At 40.5% G+C, this 13,970-nt stretch overlaps 1 protein-coding gene across 1 annotated transcript in view; it reads right to left on the reverse strand.

The window, feature by feature from the left end:
* KLHL29 (kelch like family member 29) overlaps positions 1-13,970 on the reverse strand; it is a 356,805-nt gene that overhangs the window by 326,935 nt on the left and 15,900 nt on the right. The window contains exon 2 of the mRNA XM_026844878.1: positions 9,363-9,469. The gene's annotated coding sequence lies outside the window, so the exon portion shown is untranslated. The remainder of the gene's footprint in view (positions 1-9,362; positions 9,470-13,970) is intronic.

Consider the following 13,970-nt stretch of genomic DNA (forward strand, 5'->3'; position numbering starts at 1 on the left):
GTGATATAGAAGAAGGAGGATTAGACCTCAGTGTGTCACTCAAACCTGTCAGTTTCTACATTGCAGACAAAAAAGAAATGCTTCAGCAGTGTTTCTGTGTCATAGGGGAGAAGAAACTACAGAAGATGCTGCCTGATATTTTAAAGGTATTGAAATATGCCTATTGTTTGTATACTTTTTACAAGCTTGAATGCTTGTGTAACAGGATGCATTTATCTCTCAGGTTTAGTGGACTTCCAGTGTAAATGCTGCCTGTATATTTCTTAAGTAAAGATTATATCAGTCTCTGAAAGTGAGTTGCTTGTAGTTCCATGCTTCACACATATGGCCCAGTATTTCTGCTGCTCAATGTTGTAGCTGCAATGAAAACTCCAAGCTATAGGTCAAGTAAATGATTGTATTGCTTATTTTTTTTTAGCAAGAACCATCCACACACACAGAGTTTTTGGTAGTTGTCAAAACTGAAACATCCCTGGTGTTCTTCAGTGGTTACATTAATGCAGGTGAAAATAGGGAAGGGACTTGGGTTTGGGTTTTAGTCCCTTAAAAGCCAGAATCTACACCTTTCAATTCTTAATATTAACTGCTTGCTTTAACACAAGTGGTCTCTCCTACACATGTCTATCAACGTGTTAGAAGAAGGGTCTGCAAAAAGGGACCAGGGACACATTTAAGATCTGATCCCTCAATTTACACCAACAACTTCTTGCTGTCTAAACTGAATTAGAAAAAGCATCAAAGAAATATAATTAAACTTCAGGATTTAACAACAATTGACAACAATTTTAGCAACACTGCTTTGCCTGGGCAGAAAAAGGTTGGTTGCCGTAACAAAATTATTTTGCCATGTGAAAAACTTCAGCAGGTTAGCAACCCACTACTGTACCACAGATGAATTCCTGCAGTCAGGTCTGTATCCCCAAATTCACTGAAGTGGAGACTTATTGCAACAAAACCAGAGAAAACTGCTGGAGGTATGTGTTGGAAATGGGGCAGGACAAAGGAAAAAACATCCCACAGAAAATACATTGTTCTACCTGAATTTATGCAAAGCATTTACTGCCACATACATCTCTAAAATGTTCCCCTTGTCTCTAAATTGAAAAGACATAGATTGGATGGATGGACCACTCAGTGGATAAGGAATTGGCTGGATGGTCGCACTCAAAGAGTTGCGGTCAACAGCTCAACATCCAAGTGGAGAGCAGTGACAAGTGGTGTTCCTCATGACCTGGTGTTGGGACTGGTGATGATTAACATCTTTGTTGGTGACATGGACAGTGTGATCGAGTGCACCCTCAGCACATCTGCTGATGACACCAAGCTGTGTGGTGCAGTCAACACGCTGGGGGGAAGGGATGTCATCCAGAGGGACCTTGACAGGCTGGAGAGGCGAGGCTGTGCAAACCTCATGAAGTTCAACAAGGCCAAGTGCAAGGTCCTGCACATCGGTCAGGGCAATCCAAAGCACAAATACAGGCTGGGAGATGCGTGGACTGAGAGCAGCCCTGAGAAGGACTTGGGAGTAGTAATGGATGGAAAACTGACTACGAACCAGCAACATGTGCTCACAGCCCAAAAAGCCAGCCATGTCCTGGGCTGCATCAAGAGAAGTGTGGCCAGTAGGTCAAGGGAAGCGATTCTCCTCCTCTACTCTGCTCTCATGAGACCCCACCTGGAGTGCTGCATCCAGCTCTGGGGCCCCTAATATAGAAAAACATAGATCTGCTCAAGTAGGGCCAGAAGAGACCTCGAAGATGATCAGGGGGCAGGCTGAGAGAGCTGAAGTTGTTCAGCCTGGAGAAGAAAAGGCTCAGGGACAACTAATAGCAGCTTTTGAGTACTTAAAGGGGGCCTACAGGAAAGATGGCAAGGGACTATCAGAGTACAGTGACAGGATAAGGGGTAACAGTCTTAAACTGAAAGAGGGTAGGTCTAGATTAGATCTAAGGAAGACATTCTTACCTGTGAGGGTGGTGAGACACTGGAACAGGTTGCTCAGAGAAAAGGATGTCCCCTCCCTGGAAGTGTTCAAGGCCAGGTTGGACGGGGCTTTGAGCAACCTGGGCTAGTGGAAGGTGTCCCTGCCCATGGCAGGGGGGTTGGACCTGGATGATCTTTAAGGTCTCTTCCAACCCAAACCATTCCATAATTCTATGATTTGCAGAGCAACCCGCACTGATTTATTCCAAACGAGTTTGTGTTTCCAGTTCGAATTAACATGGCTCATAATACTATAACCTAAATTACACAGAGATAAGATTTTCTAAAGAGTTAAGTTTTGCCAAATGTGTTTGGGGTAAGTTTTATCAGAAATAGCTGGAAACAAGTATTATCTTAATGACCTGCTTACTCTTGAGGGAAAATTGAGCCCTTCTGCAGAAAGCAATCTTACTGCAAGCAGGACCTTAATATATTTGAGCTACTGTTTATGCAATGGGAGCTCTCTTTAAATTAAAGATGCTTAAAAGTGTCCTTGTTTTAAGTTGCCTGTACTGGGCATCCCATCACAAATTTACATACTTATGCTTTAAAAACTAATGATATCTATATACCCACATAAGCTCTCTGTAAGCAACAGACTCTTCCACTTGGCTAATCTTCCCACATTAGGTGGGAAAATTAAGTGCCTCACAGTCCTTGTGTGTGGAAGCCACTCTAAAACAAAGTATGCAACATTTTCTGTCTATGACATACACATAAAATACACATATGATGAGAAAATGTCTGTAAATTTATTCTGACAAAGAACCACCACAACGCAGTCCATCATCATAACAAAATGCTTACAGTAATGGCTATCGAATTACAAGTTCTGACCTTTGGTGACATGGAAAACAGCATTCATTTCCTTCTTCATAAAACAAAAACCATGCTATAACCTTTTTTTTTTTTAGTTTAAACTGAAATCGTTCTTACTGTATCGCAGCTGACAGTGGTTAGCTACGGAGAGGTCCGCTTCCAGAGGAAGTGGAATGTAAAAACAAAGTTTCTGTGACCTTAACAATAATCATGTTTGCATATTACAATACATTTTCCTACTGTAACAAGGCAAAGTCCCTTGTCTTCCGGTCAGAAAAAGTCATCTTCCAGTAAAAGCATACTGTGATCAATAACATTTTCTTAATATATTATATTATCTCTCACTGAAACACTTTTTCACTTGGCATTTCAGGCTGCCAAGCAGGGGAAATTCATGATAAAACTAAGATGGTAAATGAGATACTGCAAATTAATTCCATCCAAGAGCAATTTTTTCGTTCATGAACAATTCAACAAGCCTGTGTCATCCAACTTCAGCAGAAACTTTCTCAGCTTTCAAATACACATGAAACTGAAGAATCTGCTCCAGTACCACTGCAATCTTCACTTTAGCCTGCATAATTTTGCGTTGAAATATATTATAGTTTCATCAACCAACTTTAAGACCAGAATTGGTGGGGCACACTTTAAATATCAGTTTAGAAAACACTCAGAAGTCTGAAATATCAATTGTCACAGCCCAGAGCATGGCAGAGCACAGGCATCCTGCACTTTTGAAGCAGTTTTACCACCGAGTCACCTGCAATCTGATCCTGAAAAGGCCCGAGTGATGAAAATGCCAGCTGAAGGATCTCAATTTGGTACCAGCAAAGTTCAAAGAGACCTCTGTCACAATGGGCATTAAAGTACTTCTCTATCCGCATGTCTGAAATTACTTTTGCTATGATGAATGAGAGCTTTATTCTGCCCTTGCAGCTAATGTCCTTCTGCAGGCTAAAATGGTGACACGGTGGCACACAGCTAGGAGCAGAGCCCATGCTCTTCACCCTCCACATGGAAGCACATCACCATTTTAGCAACAGCAGCTATAGATCCAGCTGCATTACTGAGACTAATTGGTGTTCAGCATGCTCCAGAAAGGCATGATTCTCCAAAGAGGCTTGGGTGTGTGCACGATACTGTCACTAGGATTATACCTGATCTCAACAAGATAAGGTGCAGAAATCACTGCTGTATTAATATTTCAGCCTAAGGAGTAAGGGACAAGCAGTTGAATATTCACACTGCAGCAATGCTCTCTGTATGTATTCTCTAACAGGAACACATGAAGGCTGTACCTATACCCTGAAGGGTTTACCATACAACACCCTAATTAAAGAGATATTAAAGTATGTACCCCATTTTAAGTCCACAGGGCAGGCTCATTGACTAACTGTATTCCTACAGTGAAGGATGTGCCCAATTTCTTTACTTAAGGAAGACTCATGTTGAAAACAACATAGAAGGAATGGGAGAAAATAGATCAAAGATTCATTTACATCTGCAAATCCTAACACCTCATGAGATCCCAAACATGTAAAGACCCAAACCACTAATCTAAGATGTCATTCATAAAAGATAAACTTCCCTTTTAATTGTTGAGGAAGTGCATGCAGGGCAGATGCACAGTATTCAACTGATAAAATAAATCCAAGAAGCAGCAGATACATTTATGAGAGAGAAGGGACAAAAATAAGATTGGTCTCACTGATAAGCAGGAGCAGAGATGACATAAGCAAACTGAATGGGAAGGACAAAATAATCAAGGTTTCGAAGGACAGGACAAAGCTTGTGGGTTTTTTTTCTGGTTGTGTTTTTTGTGTGGTTTTTTTTTTTTAAACAAAATAAATTAGGCAGCAAGTCTTCATGTAAATGAGCACTTATAAAACAGCCTTTCTAGGTGAATAATATCTTTTACGATTAATAAAATCTGCAATCTGAGTAACAACATTCTGATGACTTTTTGCCATTTGCAATTATCACTCATCCTGGCACCAAAACCTCATTATTATTAAAGCTGACAAAAAGAATGCTTAACTGCTTCTACAGAAGGACTTAATTTTTTAAAGAATCTCAAGTTTCTAAGCTTTGTTTCTACTTCCAAATCTTGAACATGAAAAATGAGGCCATCCTAGTAACCCTCGTGTATGTCTCCTTCAATCTCCAACATGCAATTTGGATAAAAGCATCTAATTTTTATGGGGACGCAATGCACTACAAAAGCATACATTGGTTTAAAGTCAACCTACAAAGAGTATGAAGTTAACATAACCCTGTATAACTACACGTCGTTTATATTATAAAAATACATTTTTTTCCTTTTTTATACCAGTTTTCTCCCAAGGAACTAAAAGCATTTAGCAGTTACCGGAGGACTTGCAGCACTCTCGTGAATAAGAGCATATAATCTCCATTTTAACAGCATGGAAGCTCAGACACAACTATTACAAAGCCAGCAGTGGCAGAGACAGGAACAGGAAGCATATCCAACTCAGCTCTGTGAGTAAATCCAGGCCCACCCAACATGTATTATCTATAGGCAGAAAGGAACATAGTTATTTCTGTGTTGGTGCCTATTGAGATTTTAGTATGAATGTTGCCTGTGCCTCACTCCATCCTTGTTCCCTGACGTAACAGCACAGCAAGGTCAGAGCCCTGTTAAAAACACCCCAACACAGATGCTGTTAAATGGACTCAAACACAAAAAACCCACTGCCTGATGTGTAGATGCTTGGCAAACATTGATCCGCGTTGTTTATAAACACGGCAAGCCAGGATCTTCCCAAGGCACATAGTAAAAGAAACAACAGGGACAAACTGCGTCGAGGGAAAACCTGGCAAACGATTAGGAAGAAAAATTCGGAGCAGGTGCTTAACCAGCAGAACAGCTGCTTGGGGAGGCTGCGGAGCCCCCGTCCTCAGAGGTACTAAAAGACCTGCCTGGACATGGACACAGCCCTGAACAGCCTGCTCTGCCACTGCAGGTGGCCTGCTTAGACCAAGAGGTTGGACAAGATGACCTCCCAAGGTCTTTCCCAAACTGAATTATTCTAGGAATATCATACCAAAGACAAGTGACCTTATTCCTTGGTTTGTCTGCTGTATCCTAAAGCCTATTACAAATTCATATAAAAAGTGTGACCCTGGACTTCTGTGATCAGCTTTTTTCTACTTCATTTGACTTGCTCTTTCTCTTCAAAAGGGTAAAATGGAAGAAACCCAAATCTTTGCTTTCACCCACCTAAAAACTACAAAAATGAAAAGCAAAACACAATCATTCTGTTCAAGCTCCTAGACGCGTGTGGTCATTTGAGGTCTCGCTTTGTGTTTACATACCCTCTTTCCTCCTAAAAAATACTCCAAAAAGCAATCAGTCTGCTGTACAGAGAGACTCACAGTTATTAAAATAACTGCATCGCAGAAACAGCTCTCAACTTCATTTAAAATTCCTCCCCCCCACACGCACTTTCATAAGAGGTGCTGCATATGGTGAAAACTAACTCAGTTTGAACCAGAAAAAACTAGGGTTAAGTACTTCCTCAGTTGGAATACAAAAATTGCAACCACACATGACTGTCAGGATATACAGGGCTACAGTCAACATGCATAAATACTTTTTATATCCTTCAGAAAAAGTAAGTGAGTTGAAAGGCCTTTTAAGGGGAACAGCTGAGCTCGGAATATCCAAAAAACAGTAAAACAGGGAAGAGCACAACTCCTACATGCAGCCCATTCCCAGGAGACAAAATCCATCCTGGATTTCAAGCCCCTTTTAAACAGCTTCTCACATATGCCAGAAGCCTTCAGGAAGAAGCATGGACACAACTGGTTTCTCATTTCCAAATTAATTTTTTTCTTCTTCTTTTGTTACAACCAGTTCACAGCCATGATGGCAGAAACCCCCACAGGCATACCACAGCCTAACAGAATAACTCTAATAATTTGATATTCAGCCTAAGACTATCCTCAGCATTTCATGTTGATGTGACTAGGTGATGCTGCAACTTATCACAAGCCAGATTTGCTAGACATTCCCCACCACAGAAAGTGAATTAAACTGTCAGTCATCACTGCATGAGTTGTTCTGCTATAACTACTTCTTCATGAGTTGGACAACATTCCTCTGAATTAAAACCAAAATACTTTGTGGCAAGTTAAAGACTTCATCCTCATTTCTGTACCTTTTCCTTTCCATTTCTCTTATTTTCTGCTCAACTGTTTTTCTCCTGACTCAGTATGTTTAACCCTCTCTGCTCCACTTGCCCCCTCAATGGTTTCTTCTGGTCCCCTCCTTTGTAGATATAAATCAAGGAACTTGCATAGGAGCTCCAGACACCCTGGGCAAACTATTATGTTCTGAGCCCTTTACTGATGTCCTCTTGGTCCTCCCCCTGAGGCCACTTCAAGTGAACCAGTCAAAGTTCACAGAAGCACAGGAGCATATATCTCCCTTCCCCAAAATCATCTGCTCACCGTGTAAAGTTAAGGCTGAGACTGAGTGTCCATTTTCTGGCATATCTCCCAATATCCACGCTCTATTAAAATACAGGAAAAACAGATACAGTATCATCATGAGGGCTACTAAAGAATAGACTGGAGAACATTTGATTTAACTACAATTACAGTTGTTGGTATCTGCAATTGACAGCATTAAACACATGCAGGGACAAACATAAAGAAGGAATATAAAGTAAAAGCCTTATTCATAATTCAGACTCAATTTTCAGCAACAGTTTCATATATGTATTATTATATATGGTATTTATGACTATGTACTGGCAGCACAGAAAAAGGGATTAAACACTCTCCCATATACACTTGTACACACTCAAGCATACTCACAATTTTCTGCTTTGCCATGAACATACTAATGATAGGAATTGAAAAAGATTTTTAAATTATCAAAGCTATATTGAAATCTTTAAGCTAGTTGCTCAGGGATATATGTTCATTTGCAAGAGTGAAATACTTGGAAATGGGTTTTCACTGTTTCCAAAGTGTAGTTCAAACTCATTTATGAGAGGAGGCTGCCAGAAATATTACAGTCAAGATGCACTGAGATAGCAAGGTGTTCAGTAAGGAATCATGTGAAGGAACACCAAACACTGAAAGTAAGGATTGCACAATAGTTTAAAAAAAGGGGAAAAAAAAAAAAAAAAAAAGGACTTCATGATCTTGGCAGACAGCAAGTAGAACTTGAGCCAGCAATATGCCCTTGCAACAAAGGCCAAGTACATCCATCCCAGGCTGTGTTAGCAAGAACACAGCCAGCAGGTCCAGGAAGCGATCCTTCCCCTTCACGCAGGATTTGAGAGCCCTCCAGATCAAGACTTCGACATGCTGGAGCAAATCCAGTGGAGGATATTGGTGTCTCAAACACAGGCTGAGCTCCTATGTTTTCCAATTCCCTGAAGGAAAGGTGCAAAGAAGAGAGCGAGCCTATTCTTGAAAGGGCGCAGAGATATGACAAGAAAAAGGAAGCTACAACAATAGAAACTCAAGATTATAGATGAGGAGAATACCTTCATGACATGGTGAAACACGGCAACAGGGGCCCAACACTGTTTTGGAGTCTGCATCCACGGAGATATTCTAAATCCAACTGGATATGGCCCTATGCAACCTGCTCTAAGTGACCTTGCTCTGAGCAGGAGGTTGGACTAGGCAATATCCACAGGTGCCTTCCATCCTGAATTATCCCACAAACCTACATCTCTGATTGGGATAAGCCAGAAAGCTGGTCAAAGGAGGCCAAGAAAGATATCAAACAGCATCAAGAGCCAGGATTAGCTACATGAAGGAAAAAAACACAAGAGAGGATTTAAAAAATAAGCTAGGAAAGGGGTGAGGCAAAAAAAATAGCACATTGAAAGAGAAGGTGAAGCAGATGATCAAGACTAACGGAGAGGTAAAAAAAAAAAAAGAAAAGAAAAAACAAATCTGTGTCCACTAAATTACACTTTCTTCCAGTAGCTGGGAGGTGAAATATCCCACAAGAGTCATTCAGCAATGAAGTATTTAAATTTCTACTCTGATGCACATAGTGGAATTGAATAAGAGAGGGAATCGGTTCATTCTTTCCCCTCCACTGTGCCCCCAAGAAACCAAGTAACCTTTAATCTCCCTTCTCCAAATATTTTAACCTGATCTTGCAAACTTCACAGATATTTATAACTATAAGCATTATGAAAAATGTTTCATTTGTAATATAAAAATACATGCACATTTGTAAGCTTAAAAGTCAAAGTGTTCACTACACCCAAATGTCTTACATCTTTTTACATTTTTATAAGATATAGGCCTATGAGTCTGCACATGTAGAAACTTGGCTCCCTCTTGAAGCTATACTACCAAATTCAAATACTCCTGATCAAGTTTACAGCATTAGCATTCATCCTACTACATTATATTTCTATTTTAACACAGACGCTCAGTTGCCCATGCTCCAGTAGGGACTTGCTGCAGCTACTGAAAGAGAAAGCACAGCCCAGACTGCATTCATGTAAGCAAATAAGAGAGAAAAATCAAATTACAAAAATAACAGATACCTGCACACTTACCCCACAATATCCAGAATCTATATCAAAATCAGCCTCAGGTGTAACAGTCAGTAAACAGGACAGCAAACCCTTGCATTTAGCAGGAGGTTTCTGGGAAGCCAGATTACCTAGAAAGAGTTGAAAAGAGTTATTTTAATACATGAAGATGAAGTCACCTGTGCTTAATAAGAGTAGGCTTCAAGTGAGCCACAGCATAAGAAAAAAAAAATAGCTGCACAATGGGAGATGTTTACATGCCACCATGATCGGCATGAAGAATTTAATCCCCTGAAGGTGACAGAAATTTGTTACGAAGCACGGAGAGTTAGATGCTGGTAGATACTTAGGGTTTAGCAAAGAAGATCTAATACCCAAGATAACATGGTGTTAACCCTCTAATCAGGGATGTGGAGGAGACCAGAAAGAGCACGATGTTTTGCTTAATTACTTGCTATCAAAGAGAAGACGAGTTCAAGCACTTACAAAAACAAGGCAATCTAAGATTATTTAAAAGTTTAATAGCATTCTAGAGCCTTTAGTAACACAGGGTTTGCCCATGAAATGAAAATAATCCCTAGAGATAAATTTAAAGAAATATATCTTATTTTAATGCCCAGAGTAAAATGACTATTCATTAAAGCCAAGCAGTTTTATACCTATGTTCTCCATCTCAGATGTAATATACACTGAAGTAATCTTTATGACAGGAAGTGGCATGTAATCCTGCAAGAATGAACTGCTGTCATTACCTACAAATCAATACAATTTTTTTAAAGTGGATATAACATTACCTATTGATTTCACATTTTTAGCACTGGAGTTTCAGTTTCTACAGAGGGGATTCTTACAATGACAAGAGCTGCATGCAAGTAATTGAGTTGACACAAACTAATTTGAAGTTTACACTGAACTTCCCTTGAACAATGCAATAACGGCTTCCCTCCCATTACCTCATCTTAAGCTTTTCTATTTTATAGAAGCTTTGTTTTGTGTAACTATAATAATTTTGAGGTGGTAGAATAACACCTCGCTAATCCTACCTGCAAGTTGCAGGAAGTTTACTGCGCAAAACATGTCCTTGAAAGGTATCTCCCCACCCTGCTAGCATGTTATTACAGAATATTTGTAGGACTTTTGCTATGTTTAAATGGCCTGACCAAGTCATTTCCCCTGTGCAAGCCTAAAACTGGCTCAGTGCTGAAGAGCTTACAGTCCAAAGAGTGGTGGTGAAGGTGAGGATGGTAAAGGATCAGGAAACAACCACATGGAAGAACTAAATGACTTAACCAAGGTCACTTCATGGATCAGTCAAGCAGTGAGCTCCACTGGGTCATGCTCTATTCATTTAGGAGAGTTTTATTAAACTGGTAAATTCCCACTATATTTCTGCAAATAAAGCATATAGCAACTTTGGCTTGACTGGATGACCAAATGGTTTATGCTGCAATAAACAATCTGTAATGAGAGCTGGCTACAAGGCAAGACATGCCATCACACAGAGGAATTAAAAAACAAAGATCAGACTACTATAAAAAAAGTTTAAAGGGATGGGATTAGTGCCAGCTGACATCCCAAAATTAATCTCAAAGCAAACTGTTATCCCCCGTCATTCTTGTCCCCTCTGTCATACTGAGTTCCATCCTCCTCCTTAACCTGCTTTGTTTACAGGGTTAGACTCATTTTGGACTTAAAGCTTTTCAAATAGTTGGTCTACTTATTTATCTATTTAACACTTCTCAAATGCATTGTTGATACATTTCAACTGAGTATTTTTGCCTTTCACAACATGACTAAAGAATTTAGCATGGAACACCTGAAAAAAACTCAAACAAAAATGGAACCTTTGTTTTGCTTTTTGTTTTTCAGAAAGAACACTGTTTCCATGAAGCAGTTCATGGAAAGGAAAGAAAAAAACTCAAGGGAGTAATTTCTCCTTTGCATAGTGACTCATCATATCATAGTTACCCCATCATCTCCAAGGGCAACACTAGGCCAGAGCTGCTCTGAAGATCTCCCTAGGGAAAACATCTACTTTTCAAAGCCATCTCAGGACTCTTGTTCCAGGATTTCATAGAACAGAAGAGCCTTTGATAGTAATAAAAAAATAAAACGGGTTTCTGATAGAGAAGAAGCCTGAAAAACCAATGACAGTTTTACATGAAGAAAACTTTTCTTTCTCACCTCAATAATCAAAGACATGAAGAATATTTACAAAGTTATTACAGACTCTAGATGGCAGTGCATAGGGAAAGGCAAGAGACCTCACACTGGATACAGGACATCTGAAGACAGAGGATCAGAAGGAGAAAAGGAGCAAGAAAAGCAATAGCCCGTCACCATGAAAGTGGTACACAAAGGCAGGCTTAAGTTCAGAATTTGTTTGCATGCTCCTGGACATGCAGTCCCAAAGACGATGCAAAGTTATTACTTGGGGCAAAACAAAGACAGGGTTAATGGTCTTTACTGCTTAACCTATTGCAATTTACATTCTTTACTAGTATTTGGGTGGGTTTTTCTTCCCCCACTTTAGAAAATTTTGGCTGTTTAAAGGAAAGGATTTTGATCTTACAAAAACTTTATTGCAGTTCCAACTGAGAGGGAGCAAGGAGAGCAACACCTGCCAGGCAGTTCGGAACCACTAGAACAAAACACTGAAACTGGAAGAGGTAGAAGCACAGCAAGGAGCTCTGAACACCAAAACTAAGAGTTGCCATTGCTCATCACAGCACTATCTGTAAAGGTAAAGCTTCAATTATATGTATTGATACTTATAAAGTTGAAGGTACCATACAAAAGCCTACAGCAGCAGCCACATCTCTCCTTTGGGAGCTTAAAAACCTCAGTATGGACAGGTCATATCCTATACTGTACTTAAGCTTCTGAATTAAATAACTTGAAGCAACCTGATAGAAACCAAGCATCTGCTTCAGGTATTGAATCACTGTGGTAGCAATCTTAATGAAGTAGGCAGCTCATTTTCAGGGTAAAACTATCAGGAGGCCAGGCAAAACATGGTGTAAGTTGGCATCAGCTCACCTACCTCATCAACATAGGCATCTTCATGAAGGGACAGAATAATCAGAAACGTCTTTGGCTCAGAAAACCTGGAGAGTGAGAAGCTGGTCTGAATCTTTTGGAGAAAGCAGCTATATCAGTTGGATTCCCCCAAACTTCAGCAGTTCTAGGTTGGACAATAAGTTACCCTGCACTAGCAAACAATAAGATAACAGTGACAGCACAAGCAGCTAACAGAAAGCTGACCATGCTTCAGCTTTAAGTTGTAAATTAGAAAAGGAGGTTTCCAAATGGCAAGAAAGGATGAGGAAGAAAGTAAGTTCATGTGATGTCAAGTCAAAACCACAATTTTCTTATTCAGCAAGACACTGTTTCAGAGCTTCTCTGTAATAGATGAAGCATCCCAGGGCAATACAGCAGATCAGCTCATCCACCAGGAACTACACAGCCTACGCAGATTTAACCAGTACACTCCTGACCTAAAGATATCAGGCAGGAACATTTGGCAACTCAGTACTGGGATGAGGGACTGTTCTAGAGCACCCCCAAAGCAGAGATCACCCAACTGCCTGTGGTAGGGGTGCACAACATGGACCTCAGCGAGGATGCAATGACCCTGCAGCACCTGCCCACATCACATTGCTTGTGGAAACAATAGGTGGAAAAGAAGAAAGTCAATGACATGGAAACAGTTGTTGTAGGTCAATTAATCAGAAAAAGTTTAACTCAAAAATACTCTATGAAAGCCTGCCCATGCAGACAAGCTATAAATCAAATGTGAAGCACAGTACTTAAAAAATGCCCTTTACAAGCTGCTCTGCACTGCAAACATAACCTCTCCCATGTCAGGTACCACAGCTTGGGGCAGAGGCTGAAAGAGGGAATGAAACACTCAGGGGCACAGCTGGAACACACTCTCTTTGCAAATAAACAAGGCAAGTCACAAGGGGGGAAAAAATACGACTCCAATATAAGACAGGCTAAATAGATGTTTCATAAGCAGTAAAAGAATGGTGCTTATAGGCAGTGTATCTGGTAAATCAAAATCGTTCACCCTGCAAACAGCCGAGCTTAGCACAACCAGAAAACTGTACAGACACAGCAGTTAAGTACAGACCAACATACCCAAAGCTCCCAGTGCTGCACAAGTTAGGGACTACTGCTGTGCTGTCCCAGTTATCTTTAGTGTATTTGGACTGGAACTATTCCAGCTCTACAAGGAAAGTCTCTGTAATGCCTGGCATGACCTGTTGTCCTAGTGTTGCCAGAAACAGAGCAAGTGGTCTGAGGAGGGAGTAATTACAGATCCCACGAGAAGCTACACAGGCTCTGAAGTTGGGTGAAGCTGCAGCCAAGAGTTGCAGGCTGGGATAGAAAAAAATAAAACAGGGGGCTGCAACTAAAGGATGAATCCATTTTCGGAGCCCCACATGACTTTATGGGAAGGAGTGACTGCTCTGCACCATGACGCCCACAGAACACTGTGTGTTGACCCTAATCTATTATTTATTACAGAATTTACAGATCTCTTTTCCCCAACTGTCAAGCAGCCAACTACTAATTTGCAGGCTAAACCACTGCAAGGTCTGCAGACCCCAGAGCATTTTCAAGCCA

The sequence above is a fragment of the Athene cunicularia genome (assembly GCF_003259725.1).
Source record: "Athene cunicularia isolate RWA chromosome 3 unlocalized genomic scaffold, athCun1 chr3_part1, whole genome shotgun sequence".
NCBI lineage: Eukaryota > Metazoa > Chordata > Aves > Strigiformes > Strigidae > Athene > Athene cunicularia.